Consider the following 14955-nt stretch of genomic DNA (forward strand, 5'->3'; position numbering starts at 1 on the left):
TAAGTGTGTAAGTATATCGAAGAAGCTGGGCGTCATCAATAGAGCACGGCAATACTTCAAGCCGGCCCACATTTTAGCGCTCTACAAAGCGCAGGTCCGGCCACACATGGAGTATTGTTGTCATCTCTGGTCTGGTGCATCCCAGTATCTGCTCGATCCATTTGACCGCGTGCAACGTAGAGCAGCTCGAATTGTCGGGGACTCAGTGCTCTGTGAACGGCTGGATCACTTGGCGTTGCGTAGAGACGTCGCTTCATTGTGTGTCTTCTACCGCATTTATCACGGGGAGTGTTCCGAAGAGCTGTTTAACCTGATTCCTGCCGCCGAATTTCACCTTCGCATGACACGCCACAAGTTAGAATATCATCCCCACCATCTGGATGTGTGGCGGTTCTCCACAGTGCGGTTTTCAAGAAGCTTTCTCCCTCGTACTACAAAGCTGTGGAATGAGCTTCCTTGTGCGGTGTTTCCGGGACGATACGACATGGGTACCTTCAAAAAAAGCGCGTACACCTTCCTTAAAGGCCGGCAACGCTCTTGTGATTCCTCTGGTATTGCAAGAGAATGTGGGCGGCGGTGATCACTTAATACCAGGTGACCCGTACGCTCGTTTGTCCTCCTATTCCATAAAAAAAAACTGTGTTAATGAGTGTATGTATGTATGTTTGTATGTATGTAAGTAGTGTAAATGTTTGTGTGCATGTATGTTTGTGTTTGTGTCTGTTTGTGGAGTGTGTTTGTGATTGTGTAAGTAGTGTATGTCAGTCCGTCAGTCAGTCCGTGTGTGAGTGTGAGTGGAGTGAAACGATTACAGGACGAGGACTAACGTCTCGTCGGGTATCAAAAGAATGTGTGGTTGCGGGCCGCTGGCCATCGTCAGAGTGACGATTGCCAGTGGTTTGCGGTGGTTGACCGCGCCTACGCCTGCGAAGGTGGTGTGTGCGTGTCTGTGTCGGTGTTTGTGTGGGTGTCGCGTTCGCGATGGTGATGGCGTCATCAGGGTCTACCGTGACGTGCCTGGGACATCTTATTGGGTTGAGACTATGGTGAAGGGGGGTGTACCCACATGCCTTCCTAACCAAGATATTGGGATGGTAAGGCGCCTTGTTAAAGAAGCGTCCCGAGATCTCTTTAAAGTGTTGAGCTATCGTCGGAAGCTCTAGACCGCGGTGAAGATCTACGTTTCGGATGAACCACGGGGCTCCGGTTGCCATGCGCGTGAATTTATTTTGAACTACTTGCAAACGACGTAAGTAGCTCGGTCGTGTGCGCGTACACGACGCTTGCGTATGATAGTATGGGCAGTACGATGGTTTTGTACAGCGTCACTTTGTGTTTGATTCCGCTCAAATTTGCTTCGCCCACACACAAGTAGATAAAGGTGACTGAGGACAAATCGGGCTCTATTGCATACCGTATCAATATGTTTCTTGAAGTTCATATTGCTGTTGAACGTCACTCCTAAGTATTTGTGATCCTTCACCCACGGTATGGGTGTTTCATACAATTTAATAACGTCGGTCGGTTGTTTTTTAGCGCGGATGCTGTTCGCGTTACCGAAGAGTACCGCTGCACTCTTGGTGAGGTTCACTTCAATCCGCCATTTTCTTAACCAGTTGCCTAGTTCATCGACGGCGGCTTGAAGCACTTTAATGTTTTTTCTCAAGGTTGAGCGGTTGGAGCCAAAGTAGAGTGCCGTGTCGTCAACGTACTGAGCGAGCTGGACACTGGGATGTCGCTCGTGCAGAGCGAGAAAAGAGTGGGAGAGAGGACTGAACCCTGTGGCACGCCAGACCTGATGGGTCTGGGTGAAGATAGGGTGCCCTCTACTCGATATCGAAAGAAGCGATAAGTAAGGTAGGCTCGTATAATGCGCACAAGCCTGTCTGGCACTCGGCAAATGAGCTGTAAGCCGCCGCTCCACGGTATTTATAGCAACAGCTGTGACTTCACGAACATAATCGCAATATAAAATAAAAATTAATCTGATAGATCCTGATAATATATAGTATACTGGTCCAATATACTCATATAAAAAACAATCAAACCACAGCATTAAAAAATACATACAACTTCAAATTTTCACCCATCTACGATCAACAGCTACTTTTGTATCGCGATTTTAATATCGGCAATACAACGTTTGCTGGGTCAGCTAGTTATGTAGAAAATTGTCCAAAACAAGAAATAAATGGTATTCCGTTGCAGCAAGGTCTGGTGAGTACGGAGTGTGACGAATTTCTAATTGCAGTTTCTGTAGAGTTAAAACGGTTTCTCGTACTGTAAAACGAGCAATAATGGTGAAGATCGATTCATGAGTCGGGTTTGTTTCACTGCTAGTTTTGCCATCATTGTTCAGAGTCTGGCACAGAAGACATCTGCCGTTATTGCTTGTCCAGATCGGAGAAAGCTATAGTGAATAACACCATGCTGAGACCACCTAACAGTTACCATTACCTTTTCATTGGTAAGCTTTGCTATAGGACACTGTTGTGGCGTTTGACCTGGGATCATTTTTGGCTTACAGTTATCGTAAAGAATATACTTTTCATCGCATGTCATAATTCGCTCCAGTATTCTTTCATTTCTGTATCGATTCAACAAGGTTTTCTTTCTGCATATCAGTCAAATCATGAGGCACCATTTTTTCATATTTTTTTATTTTATTAATTTGACGCAAATGTGTCAATATTGTTGGTATGGTAACGTTCAACCATACCGCTACTTCCTAGGTAGTTTGGCTTGGATCGGCTTCTATCGGTTTTCCACGTGGTTCGTTCTTCAAATCAAAGTTTCCATCACGTAAGCGTTTAAACTGAAATCGCACGGTGCGTTCATTAGCAGTCCCCTCTCCAAACGCAACATTGATATTGCGAGATGTTTTTACCGCGTTAGTTCTGCGTCGAAACTCGTATTCAAAAATCACTTCAGTTTTCTAGTATTTATCTTTCTTGTCTAAACTGAATAAAAAAAAAACAACTGAAAGCCGATAATCGAATGATGCACTTTTTTTTAAAAAGAAGAACTACATAGGTACCATGTGAAAAAAGTTTTACTTAAAAATCTCAAACTATGATGGTACTCAATCTATGTCAATTCAAACTACCTTTACAATAAAACGGCAATTTCATACTTAACCCCTTTTAACATAACTAATATAATATATAAAAATACAACAAATAATGGTTATTGAAGGCTTATCCAAAATATCTGTCACTTAATCTATATTTCTATAAAAATTCAACACGGAAAACTAACAGTCAGTAAATCAAATCTTTTTCAATATACAGTTAGTCCATTTAGTTAAAAACTGTACCCCACCCACCGACGTGCAATAGCATAACTTTCGTAGAGTGCCTACGTCATACGTGAAAACTTTTAGTTATAATGACGTAGGCAGCGCTACGTCTAACCGAGCCTACTACGAAAGCGTAGCGCTACCTCTAAGCCATAAATAACTATTAGAAACGAATATCGGTAATTGTTTTTTTTTTTTTGCATTTTTATTGTTTTTAGGGTTGCCAAATCCAGAAAGTTACCTGTAGGATTACTAAGTTCTTAGCCTGTCAGTCTATTACTCAGGAACTTGTTGGGAAATCAAATTGAAATTAACGTCAAATCCTTATACCAGTAAACCTACAGTTAAATTATCAACTTTAGAAATCAACCCAACCAAAAAATATAAACATATAAATCAAATCAGAAAATTTCGTGTAAGCGTGATTTGAATCCCTAGAAAGATCAATCATTTGCTTCTTTCACTTGTTTTTCCAGGATTAGGCAGATTTAATAAAGTAAAAGAGAACATTATATTATTGAATCTATAATACTGATCATCCAAGTCTTTTTATTTTTTCACCGTTATATTGTATGCATGTATAAATAATTGTACAATAAAGTATTTATTGTTTTTTATATATAACAGGGAATAAACGGGCATGAGGCTCACGTGATGGAAAGTGGTGAAACAACCACCCATGGATATCCGCAACACCAGGAGTCAAGAGGTGCGTTGCCGGCCGTTGATTGTGGCATTCATACCGATAATCACAATTAGTAAATACAACCTCCTTTGTAGTAACAAAAGAGGTTTTATTTACAAGCTGATCGAGAGCTAAACAAATATGTTTCGATAATAATATAATAATACTAGCTGACCCAGCAAATGTTATATTGCGTTTAAATAAATAAAAAAAATCCCATTAAAAATTTTTGGGACATAAAAAATTTATTACGACCAGGTCCTACCAAGTATACATACAAAATTTCATAAAAATCTATCAAGCTGTTTTCGGAGGAGTATGGCAAGTAAAGAGAATTTTATATAAATAGATATAACGTCTGAAATATATAATTTAATTCAAACACAAACTTTGCTCATATAGGACGACAATTGATTGCAGTGCACAGAAATGGAAGCAATTCTATAAGGACGCTAAAATATTAATTATATTACACTGACCGAAATTAGGTATATTTACAAGAAAATCCTTAACTGGAATCGAATGATAGATCTTCTTAACTAGTCACACTACGTACAAAACCAAACAATCACACTTTAATGGATTAAAACTTATTAGATGTTTGCGTAAAAGTTACATTTTTATTTTAGTTAACCCGCCAACTCCACCTCCGAGGAAATAAATGGCGCTAAACTTCATAATGACAATTATGACAAATACTATCTTTGACTAACTTCACCTGCAGTCCCCCTGAAAACGAGATCTGGAAAGGTCTTGAAACGTCGGGTTAACTAAAATAAAAATGTAACTTTTACGCAACAATCTAACGTAAAAACAGTTACAATTACACGTGTTTTAAGCCTTTAAAAGGGTTTTATTTAAAGTGTAACAAGCGCGTTAATCATAGAAAATACTTATATACTGTGCTAAAATAATATTTAAATTAAAGCACGTACACCTTACTCAAAGGCCGGAAACGCTCCTGTGATTCCTCTGATATGCAAGAGTGTTGTTGCAAGAGTAAATGTTTGAAACAACCAGTACAGAACCGGTAAACTTGCCTATAAAAGTTAAAAGTAACAAAGTAACTTTTCTCCCAACCGCACTAAACCTAAATGTACTCCTTGGTGAAGTAAAATAATAATAAAAGATGCATCACTAACCTAATTCGTCACTTCGATTGGTGTTAAGTTTTAGTAGACCCCGAAAGGCGAAAGGAGGTTTCACGCAGGCGCTACTTCCCGCCATTTTCTGCTCTGAATTGCCAGATCCAAAAGAAAGAATGTCGGGAAAATTTTCTCGATTATTTCTATTTCTTTATTTAAATTTAAGTGGCAATATACTCTTTAAAGGCTAAAAAAATACCATATCATATCCAGGTCACATACAACCAATTACTCAAAATAGTTTTAATAAATATTTATAGTTGTAATAAATTCAGCTTAAAATTCTTTGAAATTACTTCGTTATGATTATGGTATTTCGAATAAATATTAAAATATGTTATTTATTTACACAATTTTGGAGTAAATCGATTTATATAAACGCATGATGTTTTTGAGGCATTTAAATGATTTCATCCAGGGAATGCATAAAATAGAATAGCCATTAAAGATTTAGATAGAAATATAGACTGTTATTTGGATGACTAAAAGCAATATTATCCCGAAATTAGGGTGATCCATACAGCAGCCCTATATTCCCCGATCTGTATTCCCGATCACCATTCTCAGTAGTCAGTAGCTACGGAGAGCTTGCCGCGCGGCTACGTGAAACACTTAACCGCGTTTTATCGTGTTTCAAATAAATAAAAAAACGTTGTTCATTTGAAATGTTTGTGTTATTACTTAGTGCAAATGTGTTATTCATTTTCAATGACTGACCGGTTGGTGCCACGTAAGTAATTATTTTAATTTAATCGGTATGTTTTCACGTTTCAGTCAAAATGACGGATTGAGTTTTTTGGGAAGGATCCTTTTGTGCCGACTTGAATTAAGATCGGACTCTCATACGGTTTAGAGGTCAAATATTATTAACTGAATACTTGAATACATACTTTGCTTAAATACTTTTAATTTAAAATTACAGTTAAATTCCCAAAAAAAGTTCGTTACGGGAGCTTTGAATTAACATAATTTATTACTGTTTTGATTTGAATTTTGAGTAATTCAATTACATTAACCGAATGAGATACGATGGTAGAATACAATTAAATGAAATATTAGCATTCATTCATTCATTTTAAAAGTTATTTATATTAATTAAATATTATAGAGAAAGTACATTACTTGACACAGCTAAAGAAATAACAATCTTAAATTTAATACATTTCAACGGCGAAAGTGCCTTATAGAAACAATGTGTTCAATAAGTGTGTTTTAACATCGGACATTTATAAAATTTATAATAAAAACAGATATTTGATATTATAATGTATAACCTCTGGAGAGGTAGGTAACACTTGTTTACAAAAATATTCAAAATGTTAAGGTTAGTATTAAGCAATCATTAATTTATTACTTATGGCAAATGTAATAATTAATATTAATCCCAATAATTAATTAGAGGAAGGTTGAAAATAAAATACTTGTAACGATTTGTTGAAAGCGGATATTAGTTTAATTAATTAATAAATAAATAATTAATACATAAAATATTAGCATTGCTTTTATCAATTTGTATGAATTTAAATAAACAGAAAAATTGCGGGATATAAAAAACAAACAATAAGGAAAAAATCATAAAGCCATGTATTGAATATACATTTGGGTCACATCTACACGGTCTTATCCTCAATATATTTATTTATTTTGGATAAATTTTGCTGGACAAGTGACAGATTTCTAAGCTAAGCCAATATTTATCCGATGAGTGTGATTTCTATTTTGACAGTTTTTTGAAACACCATATTTGTTATGGTGTCAAAGTTATATGTATACGAGAGCTTAACTTGATAAAGCGAGTGTATTTAAGTATTAAGATTATAGTAATATGATTTATAATTTTTGTGAGTCAATAATATTAAACTATTCACAGTGTTTATATTTTGACACTATATTTCTTTGACAGTTTAAGGCAGATAAATACAGAAATGATTATTGGTATTTATAAATATATTTGCTTCAAATTCTAAGATAAACCTATTTAACTTTAAGGATTGTATTCTTATTATTCAATAATTGACAATTTATCAGAAATTAACTAAAAGTATTATTAATAAAATAGTTTTGATATTAAAAACGATTTTTTATTTTAATGCACTAAAATTCTTTGAAATTACTTCGTTATGATTATGGTATTTCGAATAAATATTAAAATATGTTATTTATTTATACAATTTTGGAGTAAATCGATTTATATAATAATATATATCGATTTACTTCATTACCCATTACATATGTATAATAAATATATACATATGTAATTTATAAATACATATAGGTACATATACATATGTTTTCCATATATTTTACATATAAAAAAGAACATTAATTAAAATACTTTAAAAACACTTAGACCTTGTAAACGTTATCTGTGTCTATCTTATTCTTATCAACACTAAACAAGAAAAGAACAATACAATATATTATGTACTTTCTTTTGAATAAAACACTTTTTTAAAGGATTAAAACGCGTGTAATTGTAACGGTTTTACATTAGATGTTTGCGTAAAAGTTACATTTTTATTTTAGTTAACGCTCCAACTCCACCTCCGAGCAAATATATGGCGCTAAACTTCATAATGACAATTATGACAAATACTATCTTTGACTAACTTCATCTGTAGTCCCCCTGAAAACGAGATGTGGAAAGGTCTTGAAACGTCGGGTTAACTAAAATAAAAATTTAACTTTAACGCAACAATCTAATGTAAAAAAAAGTTACAATTACACGCGTTTTAATTTAAGTTGTAAGCCTTTAAAAGTGTTTTATTTAAATGTGTAACACTCGCGTTAATCAAAGAAAATACTATGTACTTTCTATGTATCTTATATACTGTGCTAAAATAACATTTACATTAAAGTGCGTTCCAAAGGCCGGAAACGCTCCTGTGATTCCTTTTGTGTTGCAAGAGAATGTGGGCGGCGGCGGTCACCAGGTGACCCGTCCGTCCTCCTTTTCCACATAAATGATTTGAGTTCTCTTTAGTACCAACTCCGCCAATATTTATCCCTAAACGATTCGACACGTGTTTCACCTCTACACGAGGCATCCTCAGGACGTGTTGTCTCGCCAAAATCTGGCACGAGATATATTGGCGGGGTTGGCACTAAAGAGAACTCAAATCTTTTATATAATTATTATTGTTAAAAAATATTTAGTTGTCGTTAAGGCGTTAAAAACTGTAAATTTTGCAATTCAAAAGCAATTCCTTATACTATATATGTATATATTGTATATTTTGAAATTTAAACATAACCCCCTTATTCATAATAGTCTGCTAACTTAAAGCATTGCTAATTCTCACTCTGTCTTCTTCTATTGACCTAAGTCAGAATGAGAAAAAACACTCTTATGCGGCTGTTTAAAGTAAGCGGACCATTATGAATAAGAGGGTTAGTTTTGAGAAAAAACATTCTGCATACATATATAGTCAATAATATAGTTAAATTTTTTTTGTAGGGACTTAACTGAAACAACTAAGTATATACAGACCTCAATTTTGATAAAACCTAACATTAATTTGCAACAAACACTCTGAAAAGCTTTTCATTTTAATTTAAAAAAAGTCAATTTTACTTGGGATTCACAAGTAAGCCCCAAATGATTTGCAAAACAATTTTAAAATAAATAAATAAAAGCCTTCCATGGCTCTTTTGGCAAATTTAGTTGTTTGTGTCGCGAGTAATTGTGTAGAATTTAATGTATTAAATTAAATTAATTAAATCTACTTGAAATAAACATATTTTCGTATATCTTTTATATTTAAAAAAATCTACGAAAAATTCCGCATTGACTACAGAAAGTCTCTTTCTATTGTCTACTTAGGTGATTGCACCTAAAAGGTTTTTCATCTTTAATCTACATATAAAGGTAATGAGATATTAATATTATTATTATTATATAAATATTCCTTGGAGTACAATGAGCACACACTATGTAGTTGAAATAAACTTTTATAAATTGAAATAATTATATTTCAGCTTGGGTGCTCAGAAATAACACAATATTTGTATATCAGATACATAATAGCTTTAAGGGTAAATGTAAACATTTCTATAATAAAGTTCCAGCCATCATCATTTCTATCGCTATAAAATAATCACAATCTAGTCCCAGGCTGTCCGATCATTTAGATATTCAGCAGTGGAGTAATAGGATTTACGACAGAGCCATTTTTTTATAAAACATTTAAATTTATTTATAGATAATGCCTGAACAGTGGCTGGGACTTTATTATAGAAGTGTATACATTGATCCTTATAGCTATTATGTATCTTATGAAGCCTACTAGAATTAGTTACAAGCAATCCCTTATTTCTAGTGTTATAATAACGAAAATCACTATTAAGAGTAAAGCACTTCAGTTTATGTCGTGCTTAACGACTTTTAGTTAATCACAAGCTAAACACTGTTTTGTAATAGACAAAGATAAACTCTATTTTAGATGTCGTTATTGTTAGGTCCATGACGTTTTTATAGTTAGATAACTGTCTAACAAAACACGTGTCTAAGTCATGTTTAAATAATTTTTTGTAATAACACCGGAAATATTTATATATAGTTACACGTCGTTTGCAAATATTGTAAGGCTACAATATTTCATTTACTTATAGTCAGGGGCGTGCATATCATATAGGCAACTCAAATTCAAATATTTTTATTCAAAATAGGATGTGACATCACTTATTGAAAGTCAAAAAACTACCATCCATTCCAAAATGAATGCCTCAGACCTGAGAAGAATGGGCGCAACAAATTAGGCAGTGCCTACCTCGCTATGAATCTAAATAAAAATTGCACTAGTGTTAATACTAATTTATTGTAATATGGTTCCGTTATTTTATATAGAAACTTTTATTTAATACCCACTCATAAAAAATTTCCTTACGCTTCACACTAAATACCAACGGTTAACAATCTTTTCATATTCCAAAGCTCAACTACGACTAGTTAGATCCACAGTGCCTACCTTACTAAAAACCAATGCACGCCACTGCTTATAGTTGAACTGATGTGTTATTGCAAATTAAATCCATTTTGAAAGTAATTCACATTGTAGTAAAATGTGCCCCACAAGCAAATATCATGAAATCGTAGATATCTTGTGATACATTAGGATAGGATCACCTCATTACACTCATTGGATAGGTAATGACAAAAGATTCCTGCTGATAACAAGGCGGTTCAACCATAAAAGCCGATTTGCGGCAGATAGAGACAATGAAAATCGTTCTATATCTAATACGATACTGCTACCGGGATCTCATCAGTGGTTTTTGGAGAACTGTTTCAAAGTTTCGAGATCAAATGTACCTTATGTCTATCCCTCTATATTAGAATATATATATATAGACTTAGTTGGCCCTTTAAGGCTTTCATGGTCAGTATAGTATAAACTACGTTACTTCACCTTTCATCAGTGGGAGGCTTCTTTGCACAGGAAGCCGGCTAGATTATGGGTACCACAACGGCGCCTATTTCTGCCGTGAAGCAGTAATGTCGGTCTGAAGGGCGCCGTAGCTAGTGAAATTACTGGACAAATGAGACTTAACATCTTATGTCTCAAGGTGACAAGCGCAATTGTAGTGCCGCTGAGAATCCTGAGTGGCACTGCATTGTAATGGGTAGGGCGTATCAATCACCATCAGTTGAACGTCCTGCTCATCTCGTCCCTTATTTTCATTAAAAAAACTTCTAGTCACGCCCTGCAATCCTAATAAAGGCGAATATTAGATCTTCCATGAAGTACCTAATAGGTCACCTCTGGAAGAGTATTCCGTAGTACATGCTCCATTCGACCGCATACAATAAAGCGTGGTTAAAATAATCTCTCTGCATCTTTTACCAAACATGTCTGTGATACATATCAGTGTCAAACGGGTCGAGCTGATACTGGGGTGCGCCAGACCAGAGATGACAGCAATACTCCATGTGTGGCCGGACCTGCGCTTTATAGAGTGTTAAAATGTGGGCTGGCTTGAAGTATTGCCGTGTTCTAGTTATGATGCCGTATTGAATTTTGTGATTAATTTAGTATATATTATGAGTGTTTGTGTAAGTTCTTTATATTTTATAGTCTCCTTCTATGTATGGGTTATTATAATTAGTGAAAAAGTGTTGGTGTTTTTCTGACTAAGGTATTATACCCAAGTTGCATTCACATTTGCATACGCTAAACATGTAACACATGCCTTATATCTATTTAAATTTGTATGTTCTACCAATTATAAGATAACCAGTGAAAACATATAAAAACGCGTTCACTGTAGGAGAACACATCATTCAATAACAATAACAGTGAAAATAATTTTACTATAAAGAGACTTAAAACTACTAAGTATCATATAAATAGGCTTAATGAATAAGATATTATAATTACGAACAAAAAAGAACCAAAAGTTTTTGGTATAGTGAGAAGTTAATCACTAATTTATTGGCCAGAGCGTCTCTACATTTTTTCACAAAAAGTGAGAGCCTGTCACAACCAATGTTCAGTGTTGCTTTGTTATTTACACATTCATTGTATGCGCGTGATATACGTGCCATTGGAGCATTCAGTCCAAGTTCCTTGGAGTGTTATTGGTTTTAAAGAATCATTGAGAGCAAAATTTAAAGGAATTAACATCTTGACTGTTGCTTCTCAATATATTCTTGATAATGTATTGTATATTCATAGGCACATAAGTGAATTTGCCAGAAACTGTCATAACCATAATGTTAACACCAGGAACAGACATAAACTTATGATGCCTACTACTCGGCTAGGTCGAGTTAGTAAGTCTTTTGTGGGGCGATGTATATGCTTTTACAACAAGATCCCAGAAAATGTTCAAAACAAAAGTATTACGTTATTCAAAAGAATTGTTAAAAAACGTTTGTGTGGTAAAGGTTACTATAACATAAATGACTTTCTTAATGATACCACAGATTGGGAATGGAGTGACCGCCCTCAGGCTATTAAATAATAAGTTTAATTGTACACTATTACTTTGTAAACATATTTATTCGATGAAAAATAAAAGCCCCCCTGAGTTTGTTGCGCCCATTCTTCTCAGGTCTGAGGCATTCATTTTGGAATGGGTGGTAGTTTTTTGACTTTCAATAAGTGATTTCACATCCTATTTTGAATGAAAATATTTGAATTTGAAAGAAAGTACATAGGTTGCGGGGAGGTCTCCGAGGAACATTGAATCTACTCAACAGTTCATTGTCATCTATTTTTCCAATGAAATTATGAACAGTGCAGCGACCTATATTCGATGGATGCGTCAACAGTAGTTAAAACGAGATCAATTGATTAACAATAAAATTGAGAAGTGGGTTACTGCCGACGTGAGTGTAACGACGATAAACTATATGTTTGGGAGTTTACTGCAGCTTCTTGTAGTAAAGGTATTTATGCATTTCCAAAATTATTTTGCAAGTTCTTTATTTATTTATTTATAAAAATGAGAGACGAGATGAGCAGGACATTCAGCTGATGGTAATTGATATGCCCTGCCTATTACAATGCAGTGCCGATCAGTATTCTTGAAAAACCCCAAAAAATTCTGAGCGGTACTAAAACTGCACTCGTCACCTTGAGACATAAGATGTAAAGTCTTAATTGCCCAGTAATTTCGCTAGCTACGGCGCCCTTCAGACCGATACACAGTAATGCTTACACATTACTGCTTCACGGCAGAAATAGGCGCCGTATTATAAGCATACATCGAAAAAAGACCTCTGAAATACATATGAAGTCCTAGTACATATCATCAGTCTGCCACGTGATTTCCGTCGCTGTAATCCAAACACCAGGATTATATTTCACTGGGACACCACGATTGCGCTACCAGTCGCCACTACCAACATAATGTATACAGCTTCATAGAAAGTAACCACCTGGTGTCCGTTTGGTGGCGCCACCAGCTCGGACGCGTCATGACTCTGATGTAAGTACGGTGTCTAGTTTGGTAGCTTATGTTTACCTGGTATGAGTGAAGTATAAGGATACAAGATAAGACACGTGTCTTCCATTCCTTTAAAACAGATTACTTTCTCTACTACACCCTTGTTCGCCTGGTACCAATAATAACGAGATTAACATAGTCTAGCGTGACGCTTCAGTCTCATTTAATACCCAATAAAATTTCTCAGCGCACTTTAAGAAGTTTTCACTTCAAAAGTATTGATGCGCATTTTAATCTATATTAACTTCAAATTCAAAATAGGATGTGATATCATCACTTATTGAAAGTCAAAAACTACCACCCATTCCAAAATGAATGCTTCATGCCTTTTTTTTCATCAAAAAATATGTAAAAAAAGTAATATTGTACAATTAAACTTATTATTTAATAGCCTGAGGGCGATCGCTCCATTCCCAATCTATGGTATCATCAAGAAATTCATTTATATTAACCTTTATCACACAAACGTTTTTTAACAATAATTTTGAATAACGTAATACTTTTGTTTTGAGCATTTTATGGGATCTCATTGTAAAAAATCTTTTATGCCATTCGTAGAAAAAAGCACACGCTCACGTCAAAGACGCTATTCTCCAATTAATAGATTGATGTTGAGTTATAATGCTATATATAAATTATCACATAAGAAATGTATTGGTGTCATAACAACTACTGTTAATAAAGAAAAGGATAAAGAAAAAGATAAAAAAGTTGATATTGATATATTTTCAGACCATATTTCGTCATTTAAACGGAATTTATTTCATTTATATTCATGATTTTTTTTTGTAAATTATAGGCAAAAAGTATATTTTATTCAAATAATTAATAAATACTGATAAGTTTAAGTCTGTTTTATATAATTGTGAAATGATGCATGTTTTAATTATTATATAATATTATTGATCTCTTATTCATTTACGTTTAATTCAATTTGTAATATTCCGATAATGTTTGCATTTATTTTAATTAAATATGTTTGTGTCTATGTTTTTGAAATGTGTGTAACACCTATAATTAAGTCAACACTTAGAATTTATTATTCATTGTAATAATGTTATTATACTTTTGTTAGTGTTTGTCTTGTTGGTGTTAAATAAATAAACAAATAAATAAATAAAAAAAAGCATATACATCGCCCCACAAAAGACTAACTCGACTTAGCCGAGTAGTAGGCATTATAAGTTTAGGTCTTTTCCTGGTGTTAACATTATGGTTATGACAAGTGTGCTGTGATCGAAGAAAATACTATAAGGAATCTTTACTAAATTGTCAGCTAGCTCCTATGAAGTTCTCACAAATATTTCAATGTCAACCCTAGATTTTCCAAAATAAAACAAATCATTGTAAGAGCATTAATGATGTGATGAGTGAACGTGATCACCTAATACCAAGTGATAACCTAGCATGTTCGCTGATTGCTCATGAAAATGGTGTCATCTTATCTCAAAGACTATGTTTTGACGGGCTGTTGACGTCAACATCTCCTATTTTACGTAAGAAAAATAATTTATGTTCCGAACAGTCAAGACAATATTTAGTTTTACGACCTCATTATTGTTTCTTGAGTACTTGCGTCGTAAACTATACAATTTATGCAATAATCGTTACAAGCGATAATCGTTCTAAAGTTGGCAACTCGCTTCCGAGATGTGGATTTATAGTTGGTTAAATATATTTTTGACGTCACCTGTATGTATGAAAGGAAAAAAATTTTTATCTTGAATTGAAAATATATTCACAAAATGGCAGTTATAGAGACTGCCAAAAGAAGTGAAAATTTAGAACTTTTAGTATTAAAATTTAATTATTAATTTCAATTTATTTTTAAAACTTATTTTCAATAACATGTTAATAAAAAAAACACTGTTTCAACA

The sequence above is a fragment of the Leptidea sinapis genome, chromosome 26 (assembly GCF_905404315.1).
Source record: "Leptidea sinapis chromosome 26, ilLepSina1.1, whole genome shotgun sequence".
Lineage (NCBI taxonomy): Eukaryota > Metazoa > Arthropoda > Insecta > Lepidoptera > Pieridae > Leptidea > Leptidea sinapis.